The sequence below is a fragment of the Pleurodeles waltl genome, chromosome 7 (genome assembly GCF_031143425.1).
Source record: "Pleurodeles waltl isolate 20211129_DDA chromosome 7, aPleWal1.hap1.20221129, whole genome shotgun sequence".
Taxonomy (NCBI): Eukaryota; Metazoa; Chordata; class Amphibia; order Caudata; family Salamandridae; genus Pleurodeles; species Pleurodeles waltl.
In genome coordinates, this window is record NC_090446.1 from 645,281,450 (window position 1) to 645,298,245 (window position 16,796).

Below are 16,796 nucleotides of genomic sequence, written 5' to 3' on the forward strand. Positions count from 1 at the left end.
CGAAAGAGGCTACACTAGTAACTAAGGCTAGTATAAAATCTGTTTACTGGCAGCATAAAGGTACCCTCTTGCTGTCTTGGGCCAGCCGTGGTCATTGACAGATGCTTTTCACTTACGTAAAGACACTTTCCATAGGAAGGAGTTTATAGACTAAATTGAGCCCCCGCAAACCTGGTGCCTTTACCTGCTTTTCTGTTGTGAGAAGCTTCCCCTTCAGTGATTTACTGTAAAATGGGTCAACAGTTTGATGAATGTAGATGGGCAGTGCCTGGCCTGTGGTGACCCCTTTGAGTCTGTTGAACAGGTTATGTACTTATATCCAGCTTACAAGATAAATGGCAGGTCGTGCAATAATCCATGTAAAAGGGTCAGTCTCCAAGGCGGTAACAAAGCAGCCTTAAGGCGGGAGAAACAAAAGCATTTACCTACGAAATCAAGGGAATTTTGATAGGCAGGCCAAGAAACGAATGAAAGTGATGGGCGTGCTGAAAGCCCACAGAAGTAGATTACAACATGTCGAAAGAGAGCAAACACGCTGCCTAGGCTCCACCTAAAAACAGAACATACACTGACCTGTCAGGCGGGCCCTTCGGACACTGCTAGATTGCCTTGTATGTAAGTCAGATCTGCACTGGGGCGCTGCCACCAGATGTCCTTGTCTGCAGAATGTTAGTCATAGTTGCATTACATTTAAGCAAACCGAATGTCAAATTGGCTGGGTTGGAAACATTGCAAGATGTTGTTAAAACGTGTCTGTTATTAATCAGCGAGGCAGGGAATGCTGAAATTCCTTTATGAACTTTTTAAGTCATGGCAGCAACTTACAGAACTCCCTTCCCCAGAGCTTCTCTCTTGATGTATATGGAAAGGGCGGCATTCTTCATTAAATGTTGGTGCAGCTGCCGAGCTTCTCTGTTATGAATAAAGCACATGCCAATACGTGAACTAACCCGCTTCAGTAAGTTCATTTTGCGCGTCATTTTTTCACCTTTGTACTCGCTGTGCTTATTACAAGCAGGAAATGGGCAACCAAAAGGTAATTATGCATCAATTTTCACGGTTAAGTATAATTTTATTATTTGAAGTTTCAAGCCCGCAGACGGGCTTTGCATCGGAAAGTGCTTCGAGGTCAAGTAATTGGCGAAGGAGCGCTGTATAAAACTCCTTCACATGTCCTAAAACTTGCGAGATCCCTCCTCAGGCGGGAGCATTGGCTGGACCTCGGGCCAGGGTTGCCTGCTGGCGCTTGTATGGCAAGGGAACCCTTTGGCAGCTCCAGATGCAGAAAGCCATTGAAGGACCCCTTCTAAAGCACGCAGTACTGTACGGCTGCCTATGGCGTCACTGCCAAGGGAAATGCCAGTGTGCGTAGACGAGGTACCAGGGTGGGTGCGGGTGGCTCGGTGTTTGCTTGCAGAATGTCACATTGTCTATGGCGGCAGCACTATTTGCAAGACCCAGCATGAAATGAACAAACGAGGAGCCACGCAAAAGTTGGAATACAGCTCAGGGGGGCTTTTATATTAATTTCAATTTTATCGAGGTCTCTGAATTTCTCTTATTGCCCCCACTACATGAAAAAATGCATTGCAAACTGGATTTTTTTTTTTGCCCACTTTTTCGAGATTAAACGTGAAACTAAAAGTTTCATAATACATGTTACTTTGAAGGCCAAGTCTGGCTAAAGATGTCACATACAACATACGGACACTAAATATCTATGCTAAATGTGACAAATCTGAGTGCAGAGTCACTTCTAGCATGAATATTTTTACAGGCCCAGCTCCGTAATTGGCACTGAAACTGTGACGTTACGTGCAGTGTCTTCACGATTTTAAAATGGATGTTTCAGTGAATCAGTAAAGAACTGGAAGCCTTCACGTGTTTTGAAAATCACGACTTGCCCCTTGCTTGATGTGTCTGACCTCGGACTCTCCTCTTTCGATGGGTAATGTGGAGGCACTATTAGCTGCCCTGCAAATCTGGGGCCTCACTCTTCACATCACATCAGGACAGCAGAACATCTTTTTCGCACAAATACATCTGCCTGCTGCTGACCCCACCTCTGCCCCGCCCCCCCCCCCCCCCCCCCCCGCAAATGGAACTGCTGTAGACGAGTGCCCAGCTTGGTCTCCCTGGGGCTCGTCCCAAAGTCCCTCTTAAAACCCTTGACCCTTGCCTAGGATCTCTACATTCCCATACCCAATAAAAGGAAGTGTCCATCACTACGTCTTTACTGCCGAAACCTTTAAATACAATAATATATAATTATCACCCACCATAAGGTTGGTGGTGGTTGATTCCCGAGATAATTATGTAGGACACCTTTGGTTAAGAGTAACTGATGGTTAAGGTGATTTGTTAATGTTGTTCCTTGGGTTAAAATGTTAGTATGAATTTAAAATTATTAGAAAGTCTGTATGTCGGGAACTTCATATCTGTATTGATTTATTGTTATTTGCATTTGGTATTCTTAACTCGGAAGTGGCCCAATGTTCTCCTGCTTGCTGTGCGCCCCTGTATCGGAAACGGCATCCGGGTCTTCATGGCTGTCAGCAAAACTTTGTCCATCTTCTCTCTGGGCGTGAAACCTGCGCTGATTTTGCTCCCATTGTTAAAGTTTCTCTGCTGGGACTGACGATGGACAAGGTATTGCCTGGTGTGTCTGTTTGTATGTCTGCAAGTTCTGTCCAGTCACCACCAAACCAGTCACCCTTCAGACATATAGTTGGTAAGGAGTGTCCCCCGGCCAGGCTCAGCTGCTGGCCTTTAAGTGACCCACTCCATAGCACTCTCTCCAAAGTCCCCTGGTGGCGAGCTTGTGTGACGGACTCTGTTGAAATAACTTGCTGATTTCTCCTCCCACCTCATTCTTGATGAATACACGCAACCCAAATTAGAAACATGCCTCGCATAAACACAGCTGTTAGCTCAAACCTTTCCAAACGCTGGAGGAGGTGAAACTGAGAATGTCCCCAGTCCAGACTGTTGTGCATGGCCATTGGCACTGCGCTGACTTGTCCGTATAGAAGTCCTTCGGAGTCAAAGTGCGTGTGCCTACTTTGCGTCTTCAGGACCAGGCCTGTTCACTTTAAGTGTAAATTAGGCAGAGGGAGCGTTGCTACGTGTGCTTTCAGACCGTTTTCAGAGGCATTGAACTGGTTGTGAAAAATAAGTCTATCCAGCAGCATAATTCCCGATTTTTGCCAATTTTGAGACACATTTTTGATCTTTGCAGGAATGGCTCCTAAACCCTGAAAGTGCCTCTGCCATAGGTGGGTTTGCCAGAGTTGCCAAGAAAACCCAGCTGCCAGATTCAACAGTGGAGCCTGTAATATTTGTAGTTTGTTTTTACTGTAAGTTACCAAATTAGTGTAAATCTCATTCTGAGGGCTGCTCATGTTCAAAACTTTTTCTGGTTTGTGTTCTGTTAGTGCTCCCACCAAGAAACAATCCTGGTGCATAAGTGCTAAAGAAAGATCACTGCCATTTACAGCAACTTCAACCGGCAAAAATACCCAACAGACCTCTCCATTCATCTTCTGATCTCATCCAAAGAACCAATGCTAGCCACATGGCGCATCATCAGTCCAAAAGAAACTGCTGCTATCCTGCAGTCCATCCACTCAGGTGCCCCATCAGACCCCTGCGCTACCATGCCCACTGTAGAGGACTGCAACCCATCAGCAGAAAGCTCACACCCATTCTGAATGCTTCCACGATCTTCCCAGACACTGATACCAGGAAACATGCAGCTGTCCTCCCATTGCAAAGAAACCCTCTGCACACCTTTTACCCCTTGCCAACTGCAGACCAATCACTGTTACCATTTCCGACCAAGATGTTTAAAAAAAAAAAAATCAACAGGTGCCTTGCCGTATACCTCAACAACCACCAACTCCTCAACACCACTCAGTCTGGTTTCAGACTCAGCCACAGCATGGAAACTGCTCTCATCACTATCACAGATGACATCCACATGACAGAGGAGACACAGTGGCCCTCAGTGTTTGCCACAGTCTCCCATCTCATCCTCATCCAATGCCTACAGAACATCAAAATCCAAAGACACAAACTCTGATGGATCTGCTCCTTCATGACTGGAATGACCCAGTTGGTTATTATGGCACCGTACTTCTTGGATGCCTGTGAGCTTACCTGCAGAGTTCTGCAAGGATCCTCCCTGAGTCCAACCCTCTTTAATGCATACCAGTGGCATAACATTAGCCTCCTCACCTCCTGTGGTGCATGGGGCCCGAGCTCCAGGGGCCCCCTCAGCACAGTACACTGACCATGCACTGGCCAGCACTGTGCACAGGATATGGGCTCCTGACTGGGTGGTGGCCCTCCATGTACTTTGCTGAGGGGCATCCTCAAGTTTTGTTACACCACTAATGCTTATATGATCCCTCAGCCAGCATTATCCTCTCTCCTAACATCAACATTCTCTCCTACGCTGATGACATGCTCGCATTCTCTCCCTCACGGGCAAGACACCCAGTACCCAGATCAAGTTCAATGCTTGCATGACTGTAATCGCCAAGTGGATGAAAACTAATTGAAGCTGAACATCGTCAAGACCGAAGTCATGATCTGTGGAAGACCACTCCACCTGCTGTCTAACACAGCTTGGGCCAACAACCACATGCACCTCTCATGCCAAGAAACTTTGGCACGCCCTGAACAGCAAACATGACGTGACTGCCCAAGTCACGCTGTCACCGCCTCATGCTTCCATACACTGTAGATGCAGAGGAAGCTGTTAAACTAGCTCCCAATCAGCACCCAGAAGACATACGCATATGTCTTTGTCAAAAGCAAGCTGGACTATGGGAACACCCTCTATGCCAGGATCAGCAAATATCACCAAAAGGATGAAAAACTTTCAGAACTCAGCAGCCTGAATCACTTAACCTCCCATGCCGCACTCGCATCACAACACACCTGAAGGAGCTCCACTGACACCCTGTACACAAACAAGTCAGACTCCTCATCCACACTTTCAAGGCATACCTCATTAATTGCATCTGCTTTCGCAACCCTTCCAGATATCTCTGCTCATTTGGACTCCTACTTGCACACATACAGAACACCAGACCCTTCAAACCTTTTCCTAAAGCGTAGAATGACTTGCCACTATACATAAGAGCTTCCTCCTTGCTTTTTGAATTCCTCAAGAGGCTGGAGGCCTGGCTTATTGAGTAGTCTCACTAGGCCCTAGGTTTGGCTAGACTAGATTTGTCTAGACCTGCTCTGCATCAGAATACTCTCCTTGTTGACTGTGCACTTTACATATCTATGTGACATGGCACAACAGCACAATATGACCCAGTGTTCCAACCTTTCTGTGCCACTGGTCCATGTGTTGACCATCATTGCTGTACTGGTCATTGACTGGAACTCCAGTAGGGAATGACAATGATTGGCAGTGAATGCATCAGAGACGTGCCCTGTAAGCAGGCCACTACCTCTCTCTGTGTCCCAAGTAGCTCGTTCATCAATGAGAGCTTAGGTCAAATGTTAATCTTCCTGTTAATAATGGGAACTGGGTGCCCCTGATTCTTGTATGAATGCTGGGGCTGAGCTTGTTAACTGGACAGAACGCAAGACCTCTTTTTCTGGACAGTAAAGCAGGATCAAGGCCTTAGTAGTCTTCGTTCACTTGCCTCCTTCGGGAAGACTTCTGCACAGAAGTTTAATATACAGTCAAATCTAATTTTAAATGTTCTGTATGCTGAACAAACTTGATGTAGAACACTCTATTGTAGAGGCCACACAGAGACAGTCGGTCCAAAGCTATAGTTTCAGGAACAGAAATACCTTTTTGGAAATTGCATTTTTATCTGTGTATCGATGCACCTCAATGCTACTATAACTAACCTAGTTGCTTAAGCCTCTTTCAATATATGTGCCTTCATATTTGCCTTCATTTTTTATGCCTGGCACTAGCCAAGACTTTTTGATTAGGGGTGGGAGGAATTTGTGGGGTTTCATGAGCAGGCACAGAAATCAGCAGGTCGCGCTGATTTTTGCACCCCGAGCTTGTTACATGCTGATAAATCAGAACAAACTGCGCCAGAGGATGCTGCTACTTGAGTTGAATTTACTGCTGCTCAAGTCGATCTTCTGTTCAAGCCGCAGCTTTCCCAATGTGAACTGTCATGACCTCTAATGTTGGGAAAATCTCACTGGGTGCCCTCATGCGCCTGAAAATCACGCTAGAGGGTGCCAATTCTCTCTTGCCAACTTGCCACGCAGCGGTCAGCAGAATTTGACTGCAATTTCTCGTTACATGCATAATGCAGAGTGGCCAAAACTCGGCAAACTCCATCGGCAGAGCAGAGTTTATCACCCACCCACTACTTTTGATTTTTGAAATGTTTATATTTAACATATCTGTTGTGGCTTCCAGTCTGCTGTCTTTATCCATTGGTTTGTTATTGTGTTGTTCTCATCTTTCTACCACGTACTACAGCATGCAGTATTGGCGAATGGGTCGGACCACTTAATTCATGGGCTATCTTCACTGTGACTACTAGCTTTTTGCTCTTGCACTAGGAGCACATCCACACACATAAAGTAGTTTCGGTACATGCAGGGACATCGATGGCAATGTGTGCTTTTTGAGACCAAAATAAATATTTATATTTTTATGGTATTTTTTTTTGGGGGGGGGGTTAATTCAGGCCTGGCAGTTTCCCCAACAATAATGTTTTGCAAAAAAAAAAAAATCACAAAATAAACCAAGCTTTGACAAAGTCAAAAGGCTTAAAGACAAAGTCAGAGCCGTTGGCTTTGCCAATGCTTGTTTCTATTGGTAGCCAGCCACCAACAGTATACAGTGTTGAGCTGCCTTAAAGCGAGGGTAAATGTCACAATTTCTCAGGCATTTTAAGACCTGCGCGCCAAACTTTAAAGGAAGTGAAAATCAGAGGCTAATTTCTTCACAACATCAAGTATGTAAAGCTCATGAGTGAATCAACTTTTAAAACAATCCAAACCACCCATCTAACATACTTTGTTAGTATGCATTCTTGCATTAAACATATTTTCTGCCACCCATAGTTTGAAATATCCAAACATGGTTCTATTTATTTGTCTGAAATTTGTTGGTGGACAAGATACTCTATCACAAACGTGACCGATATGATTTCCATAGGATATAATGGAATCGTAATATGGCGGACTGGGTAATGGTCATGTTTGTGAGGGGGTAACCCCCTCCACTAAACTCTAGATCAGGCCCTTAGTCACTACATTAGCCATGCATGTGTCAGGAAAGTCAGCAGGTGTGATCATTCGTGCTTACGTCCAGGCCCAAAAACACTTGGGTTTTGGCTTAGGACACTCTTATGAGAGAGGCCGCAGTCTGTGGACTCTGATTGACAAGCAGTCTTACCATATTGATATTGTTTAAGTGTTAATTTAGAGCTCCCTTTAAACCTTGGTGTTTCTAAACTCGCATTAACTGCGCACAGTCAGACCATGCATGCTGCGTGTTCTGAGTACACATATATCCTTTCTTTTGGACTGAAGAGTCAAAAGAACCAGATATGATGGTGTGAGATACGGTGGCCGAGTGAAGCATCAGTGGTTTGGATAGTGGAATTAATTTCTTCGGGGGACAGATAAGGAGCCTCAACGATTACTATTATAAAGAATGAGAACCACTGAGGGGTGTCTCTGTTCCAACCATAAATAAGTGGACCACGTCTCAAAGCACCCAACCGTGCAGTGCTTCTCCAATAGAATCAGACACAGGGAGTGCACCTCCAAGAGGCCCCCACCGGCTCCCCTTCCCTCCTCCTTTGTCTTGTCTGTAAAACTTGTGCCTGCTCGGTCCACCTCGCTACACCCCCGTCCCTCCTCCCACAGCGTGGAAGTGCTGCATGGAGATGAGCTATGCGTACCAACAGTGTCTGGCGGGGGGCCAGCGAGGTCTTGCACCTTCAGCAGGACTAAGGGGTGAGCGAGTTCCTCCACCTGAAAACCTCTAGAAGGAGGCGGTGTGAGATGCTTCCGGCCTGCAGGTTATTTATTGGCTGATATGTCGCAAAAATGTACGTGGGGAGCAACGCAGCAGTCGGCGAGAGTGTCGTTCGTCGGCATGCATCGTTACCTGCGTCCAGCACAGTGATTGGGCGTGTCGACGGAGGGGGCGGGGCTTGCGGCGGGTGTACGTTATTTGGTTTCTTGAACAGTATTTCGATGTGAGAAACATGCTTTGCCCCCTCTCTGATAAACACAGACGTATGTTAACACTCGGACCCCTTATGTGCCTGTCTGTCGCTCGCTCGCTCTCCTCGCTGCGTTAACTGACAGGTACTGACCTCCACACTATAACATTATAGTTAACAGCTGTCAACACCTAAATACACTCGCGACCCACCTCTTTAGCACTCATTCTCTGTTTGTGCAATTGAGGTAAAGTGCTCTTAGTAAGATCAGATGTTGCATATCGGGGAATGAGGAGGTTTCCCGAAGACTCTATAGCATAGAACATACTTGAGGCCATATTTTGTCTTTTGCACCAGTCTTGTCACCATCATTGACTGTAACCGTAGCTGAGTCGCTTTTAAATAATAGGGACAAGCACAGTCCTGTACCGGAAACCAAAAGCTGCCTCTCTTTTGTTGTAAGGATACGGACACTTGATTTGTCTGAACTGTCATTTCTAATGCAGTTAATTCTGTCTTTCAATAGTGAACCTGTTTCATAAGTGTGCAAGCCCGGGTTCTGACATAGTTATCCTTTTCCTTAATGTGTGGTACGTACAGGTGCATTTTGTTTTCTTGTTTCAGTGTCCGTTTCTAAGCATGAGGCCAAGGGCCCAGATCTCCCTGCTGCCATTCTTAATTATTTAAAAAAGATGAAATTTTCTATTTAAGATGTCAAAGAAATTAGAGGAATTCCGTAGTGCTTCCATTAAAAGGGTTTAATATTGGCATGGTAAAACTTATCCAGTGTACATGAACACTATCTCCACATGTAGCCCCAAATAATGATAGTTGAAAATCTGTTAATCTGTTAATGAATATGCATTTGTGAAAAACCTACTCGATTTGTTACCTAAATAAAAATTGGCATCTTATATTTCAAAGTTGAATCCATATATCTGCCAATTATGGGTGCATCAATGCAATCAGCCCTACAGAAGATATCCGAAACAGGCCTTCACCAGGAAAAAATGCCACAAAGTGGGACCTGTAATTTGTGAATGACACAATAGAGGTAGAGATTGTCAAATTAAATGTGATAATGTTTAAATTGAAGGTAGATAATGTACGAGACTATCAATATAACTGCATATTGTCAGTCTGGCAAATACGATTAACGAACCTGAAAGAACAAAATGGATTCAGTCCAGTAAACATCCAGTGATGCAGAACGATAGTTATGTTTTTTATTAAGAATTTACTGAACAGTTTAATTGAGAAATATAAATTCTCTAGGAGCATGCACGAAACAAGTATCAGATCATTTGTTTCTCGAACACCTTGATCCCAAAATTCCTTTTTCTTGGAAGGATTTCTGGCATGTCGTGTGCTTTAAAAAAAAATAAAAAAAAAATAAAAAAAATTGAGTAGATATGGCCACTATAAAATTCATAATATGTAATAGAATAGAAGACCGAATGAAAAAGCATGCTTATAAACATGACAACATTGAAATGCTCTACCATGAATTGGGAGGTAGCCATCTTAAAGTAACTAATTGCTTGGTGTAAATCATACCCACCAGGCTAGTACAAAGAAGCATGGAAGTCCTCGTCCGTATATCGGGACGTAACGTATGTTACTTTCGATATGTGGAACAGAACAGTAGTTCTTAAGGGCCCTTGAAAGGAAACCTGATAATCCTAAATAAGCATTGTTTTCCCCATTTGATATTACCTGCTCTCAAGTCAAGATGACTCTGAATTGTACAATGGGTCTTATATTGTAACTTAAGAAATTATTTCACAAGGACTACCTAGATCTCAGCACTTTTTCACTACTATCATTATAAAGGATAAGTGATGAGTTTCAGAATCTACATACTGTAGACAATGGTGGGTCCAAGAGCTGATGGAACACCGCAACACAAGATTGATGAAATAACAAGCCACGTCTATGAGGGATACTTATGCTGTTGTGGAACAGTGGTCATCTTTTTAATGTGATTCTGTCTTGGCAGCTGAATTTACGAAAAAGAAAAGCAGTGTTTCTTGTCTTAAAGAAGCACATACCTTGCTTGACATGCAAAATATTCCCATTCGAAAAATAGCCATGGCAAGGAAGAATGCTGTAGTATACTTTGCAGCATATAGACACCCCAGAACAATCCTCAGAGGAGGTACAGAAGGAACGACTTGGCAACTTATAATTTGTCATGATCATATATATTCAAATAGATAATTAAAAAGGATCAGATGAAGATTGCTACTGCTGCTGAGAAAAGCAATCTCCAAAAATAATAGAGCACAGTCCAGACATATAGTAGTGCTTTTTAATTAAGCCAATATTGTACCCTTGCACAAGTAAGTTCACTCTGCCTGATCTGTTTAGGCTAGAACAATTTTAGAACTAAGGTAAGCATATCTCATAAACTGCACACGATAATCACATAAGAAGCCTGTGCCATGTGCAATAACTTATTTTCACATCTGAGTTGGTCTTGCCGGATTTTGTTCTTACAAGGTTCTTTGCCCCTGTTTTAGACTGCAATTTTGTTTTCGTGAATCTTTCTCAACTACTATTCTCGTACCACTGAATTCTGAATTAAGACACGGTATTGTTTATGACACTTATTTGGTGTACATTTGCTTTCCCGCTTGGGAACAAATATCGCGTCAAAACAAGTATTTTCTGTAGTTTTCATAAATGTACTCAAGGAAGGCCTTTTATATTAGCCATATTCTAGTATTCATGAACATTAATCTTCACCAGGGAAGGAGCACCTTCTGGGAAAGTTGTTAAAAATATGTTTCTTTCTCCTCATAGCTGCGCAGGGCTCTTACCAGCGATAGTCTGGGAAGACCCCTAAAGAAACTGAGGGGGGGGATGACTGACTATTTTGGAAATATGGGATTTATATTTAGGCCTGCGGCTGTGGAAGGCTGGTAGGGCTGGGGATGGTCAACTATGTCTTGCTTGCGGCCTCTATTTAACATCCGTGTCACTGTGGACCCGTTCTCCCAGGGAGCTCTGTTGCAGTAGTTATCAAATAAGCGGGGCCCCTTTACTTGCCAGCTTTCCACTGTTCTGTGAGACAAGCTGTTCACTGAGAGAAGCACCTTACATTTAATCGACTCCATTGCATCCCATGCTCTGCATCCGGCCCTGATCCCTGTCTTATCCTTTCAAATCCTGCTAATCCAGGTCAATTGATGTGCAAGGTAACACTCCTGGCACTTCCTGCAAAGCTTCTCCTGTGTATTTACCTCTCCAGCCAGTGGGGTTGCCCCGCATTTGCAGTTTTCTGCTATTTGCACTTTTAGATTACTTAAAAAAAATGAGTTCTTGTTTGTCATTTTCTTCTGCTAGTTGTTTGGGGTTTTGGGATGGTAAAGACGGTAGGGATGGAAGAGCTTGTGTTTATTTTGTTTTTTTTAGGTCTGACATGACGGTGGAGCAGTTGCCAGCCCTTAATTGCTCAACTGAAAGAGTTTTCTGAAGTACTACTTAGAGAGGGGCTTAGGCTCCACCCACATACTGAACACCTTCAGTAAAGCTTTTGATTGGGCTTTTTTTATGCTTCCATTGAAAGAGAGCCTTAACTGCAGTTATGCCTTGTGAGAAAGATTATACTGAATACAGCCGCAGTTTGTTTGTTATGGTGGCAACCTAATGATGAAGGCTGCTGGCCTGATCTACTTATTGTGAAAAGTTACTAGAAAGGTAATAAGTCTGACATATTTATTGTCAAAAACATTTGTTAAAGCCAAAAGGCTTTTAACGGTGCCTTGTTGTCACTCTTTGTTGCAAGCTGTAGACATGAAATTTTGTTACATGAAATCTTATTTCATTAAGTTAATAGATTATGGCAATAGACAATGGTGTTCGTGTAGACTCCCCTTCCCCACCCCCTAACAATTCCCTGTGGTACATGATTTTCATTGTGGCAATCCTTTTAGTCATTGTGAAACTACACCTCATCAGCAGAGGCTGTCTGATCTTTAAGAAAGTTGGAAGACATCCCCCATCCTCTTTCTCTGGCCTGCCCTCCCTTTAGTTTTTTGTTGAAAATAGTTCATGGGATTTGTCAAATTATTAATCGTAATACGTTGTCAATTCAGTAAACGCAGGTGTCACCCTCTTTTCAAGTGTCTTTATTTTCGAGTTAAGGACATATCACTTAGATAAATATATATGAAAGAGTTAGCGGTCCCACAGTGGGAGGGCTTCTATAGAATACGAATATTTTTAAACTAGGTGGCAGAACGTCGATCAAGAACTTGGGGGTACAATCTAATTACCGCAATTTGAGTAAACTGTTATCCGTGAACATCATTTATTAAATTCTGCTGCAATACCCTTAACCTGCAGATGTCGGGAGCAGCGCAAAATGGGCTAAACCTCCGTGTAAATAATTCATATACTTTACCGTATTATTTTGCCTTATTTTATTTGCTATTTAAAAACTTTCACACCCCCGATATAACATTTTTAGAGCGCTGAACGGCGGTAGTATTAGAGTAAGAAACTGCCATCTGGAAGTTGACTGAAGAGCAAGCAATGTGATCGAGTCTCTTATTTAAGGTCTAGTATTTATGTTGGTGAAAGTTGAGCTTTCAGACCTTTGGAGCTTTCAGAGTCTGCTTTAAGGTGAAGGACACGTTGGCAGTGGTGTCATATTAATCACATTTTCGTATTACAACTGTACCTTTCATGCCTCTTCGTGACTTGTGGATTGTGCAGAACGATCCATCCCACAATGCTACTTACCATACAACAATCACACTTCATTCGAATAATGTCTTAACGATGACTAAACTGCAGGGAGGTTGGTTTTGCTGGCCCGTCATTCGAACAATAACCCAGAAAGTACAGTTTGCTCCTAGGGTGTTCTCCCTCAGAAGCTCTCACGAGTGGGTTTGTTTGGTTTTCTTTTGAACTGGGCAGATTCTGGTCAGTGCCAGCTGAGTTGATAGGTATCATTACATACTTATGTCCACAAAATGGGTCTGTTGAATAAATCTAGTTATTCTTTGAGAAGGTGGTAGTGCTCCTCGTCTGCAGTTGACTGGCACAAGGTCCATAGCCATGGGTAGAGGTGGTCATTTCCCAAGATCGCAGTGTTTCATTGGAAAGCGAAGAGACAGATTTCGAGACCCAGAACTCCTGCATCTAACTATTTGTGAGTATGTTTTCGCCACTCAGTTTTCCTCCAAGTTAGGTAGGCTCTTTAAATGAGAAAAGATGTAGCATTCTACATGGACACATATGCTTTTGCCACGGAGTGTGGTTTCGAGTCATTCTTTATCTCCCAGAGGGCCATCAATGGCAAAGACTCATTGTTCATTCAAGTAACATTCTCAAAATAAAGAACAGAGCGCTTTATTTTATACTAGAATCTCTTTTCGTAAACTCTTACCTAAAAAAGAGCAGAGAGGGAACCCCATTAGCTTTGGAAGGGTCACAACTATTGCACTCCCTCCCAGCAAAAACCTGAGACATGCAAGACCATCTGCAACTTGTGAAGGAATTGGAGACCTGGCTTTCTCCTAATTAGGGAGCGCCTAATTGGACTCTACAGTGTGGCACTACTTGGTTTATTGTACAGGTTGGACGCAAAAAGTCTTGCCCTTTTTACTCTTCCACTGCTACCCCTGATGCAACCTAACAAGCGAATTCTGATGTCTCACTCTTCGCTCCACCGTAACAATCAAGGTCCATAATCTGTTTGACACTAGAAGTTATCCTTGACAAGTGGGGCATGATCTGGAAAAAGCAGGGTATTAAGGCACAATTTCCTGATTTGCGGTTGGTTAAAGTTGTCTGTCTTGGATCTCTGATAGTAAGCCTCCATGACCCTGGCTGCATGTAACTAATATATGCCAGTGGGAGTAGGTTCCCCTTTCCACCTTAGACAGGCTCTATAGTACATAAAGTATGGCTGCATTTCTCTTGAATACCTACGTCTTAGCCGTGATTTGACATGCTTTGCACTGGCTGTCTGTATTCAGTGCATTGCGTAGGCCAGTCCTTTCCCAAACACTAGCAGGGCATTCATGCAGCAGTGGGTAGCCTAGGGTCCCTCTCCACTTGTACTCAGGTGAGGCACCCTTCTACGCGTAGAATTGATTCTCCTCAGAGTGCCTGCTTGAGTGCTCTTGTTTTTTGGTGGGACTCATGAGATCAGCCTCCCAGGCTTACTGAATGTGGTCCAATGTGCCATGTGCTCAACTCCTATTCCAGGTGGATTATATTGGTGTACTGCAATGACTGCCTGCCATGCACTATTTTAAGCTCCTGGATAGATTCTGTAGAGACAGACTCGGGCATACACCCTATATCTCATTGCTCGTCCTGTTTTTACACCCTGTAAGCAATGACCTATGACCTGATGAGAGCAATTTTCTGGTCAGTGGCGCACAACATCAAGGCATTCTCCCATAGCCCACACTGCAATTCAGTACTGTTAGAAAATGGGTGTCTGGTTGGCAGAGGTATACATCCCATCCAGGCAGGAACCACAGTCCTAGTCAGGGTAAGTCAGATACACACCATCAATTAACATGTGCTCACATCACCGTCTGGTAGCTTGGCACAGTGTGGTCACACTTAACGTAAGAGACAATGTGTGAAGTATTTGTGCAACGTTTAAAACAGTAAAACAGTGAAAGTATCACACAAAGACACAACACCTGGTTAGGAAAATAGAGCTTAATTTTTTGAGTAAAACAAGACCAAAATGACAAAAATCCAATGACAAATAGACGGTGAGATATTAATTTTTAAAGATTAAAATACAATATAGTGCTAAAAAGCGCCAACTGGAGCTGACTGCTATGGAGCTCAGGTTGGATACTGTCCCAGACAAGTCCCGCTGAAGTTTTACCTTCTCAGAGTTGAGCCAAGAGTCCAATTTGCGAGGAAGGCTTTTGCCGGCAGGATGGGGAGCATTGCTGGCAGTGGTCCAAAGAATCAGCCGGGTTACGGATGGGCAGACTGGATTCAGATGGTCCCGAACAGTGATGCTTGCTGTGCAAAGATAAACTAGTGGTGGCTCACACCGATTCTTCGTGCAAGCGGTGTCTTTCCGGTGTGTATAGGCCCATTCGGTAAGAGCCCAGAAACATGATTTCAGGAGCCACAAAACTACTTTCAAGGGCCCAGGACTGGAGGGGCACCTCTTGCAGGCCAGGAGCGGGTTGAAGACGGGACTAAGATTTGTAACAGATGTATTTGAAGTTTTTGTGTCCCTGAGACCTCAGCAGAACATGAGGCAAGCCCTTGGATTAACTCTGGTGTTGGGTTGGAGAGATTAAGTCCGGTCCTCTCGCTACCAGGCAAGGAGGGCAGAGGGCAGCATATCAGAGCAAGACTACAGCGGAGTCCAGCAGAATCCAGCAGAGTGACCGTCCTTTCAGAAGCACAGTAGTTATTCTTCTTGGCAGATAATCCACAAACCAAGAAGTGTAATAAGTCAGTAGGGTAAGAAATCCATTTCTTAAACCCAGGGGGGCCTTTGAAATGGAGGAAACTTCAAAGAGAGGCATTTGAAGTGCACAGAGTCCCTATCTTTCTGTCCCTGGCTCATAACTCACTACAGGGTGTTATGCAGTCCTTTTGTGTGGGATCAGGACATAGCCCATTCTGGTATGTCAGTTTCTCCTTCCCATCCTGCCTAGGATGGGCCATCAGGCTGTGGATGGCCTATCAGCCACACCTAAGCTCCCTTTATATGTGGCTGTTTGGAAGGAATGCATAAGAACTCAGCTGTCACCCACCTAGATGTGTATTGGGAGACTGGCAAAAGGCACTAGAAGGTTAAAGTAAGAAAAAGCCAACTCTCTAAAAGTGGCACTTTCAGAATTACAGTTTTTTAAATCTGACTCCACCATAAGTTGTGATTTTAAATTGTGATTCCAGAGACGTCAAATATAAGGATCCCATCCCTTCCCAACTGGAAATTACCCTTATAACAGGTAATAAGGCAATCACAATTTTATCCTGTGGGAGAGATAGACCGTGCAGTAATTAAAAACGAATTTGAGTTTTTCACAACTTGCACCATGTAAAACTCAAAGTACGTGTCCTTATTTTTAAGGGCCCAAGGGCACCCTGCCCTTGGGCTTCTTAAGGCCTACCTTAGAGGTGACTTGTATGCATTAAAAAGGAAGGTTTGGGCCTGGCAAGAGGGTTACCTTGCCAGGTCAGTTTAAAACTGCAGTTGCAGACCTGAGACATGTCTAAAGGGCTTGGCACAATCAAGTACTGCAGGCCCACCAGTAGCATTTAATTTACAGGCCATTGACACTTGTAGTGCACTTCACTTTAGACTAAAATGCAAATTAAATACGCCAATTGTTGTTAAACCAATGTTACCATGTTTTAAGCAGAGAACACATGCACTTATTTTGCAGCTGGTTAGCAGCGTTAAAGTGCCCAGAGTCCTAAAGCCAGCAAAAGTGAGGTCAGCAAAACAGGAGGTGAGAAGGCAAAAAAGTTACGAGAAACCACGGCAACGATGCTAGGTATAATAAATACATTTGCAACCACTAGCCCATGCTGTAATGTGAAACCCATCCATTAATACACTTAAATTCCTCACCCAGAGTATCATGTACTATATGAATGCAAATAGTATGT

The 16,796-nt window shown here is 43.7% G+C and overlaps 1 protein-coding gene across 1 annotated transcript in view; it reads left to right on the top strand.

Moving 5' to 3' along the window:
- Nucleotides 1-16,796, top strand: part of STK10 (serine/threonine kinase 10) — a 309,494-nt gene that overhangs the window by 162,890 nt on the left and 129,808 nt on the right. The gene's annotated exons all lie outside the window — the stretch shown is intronic.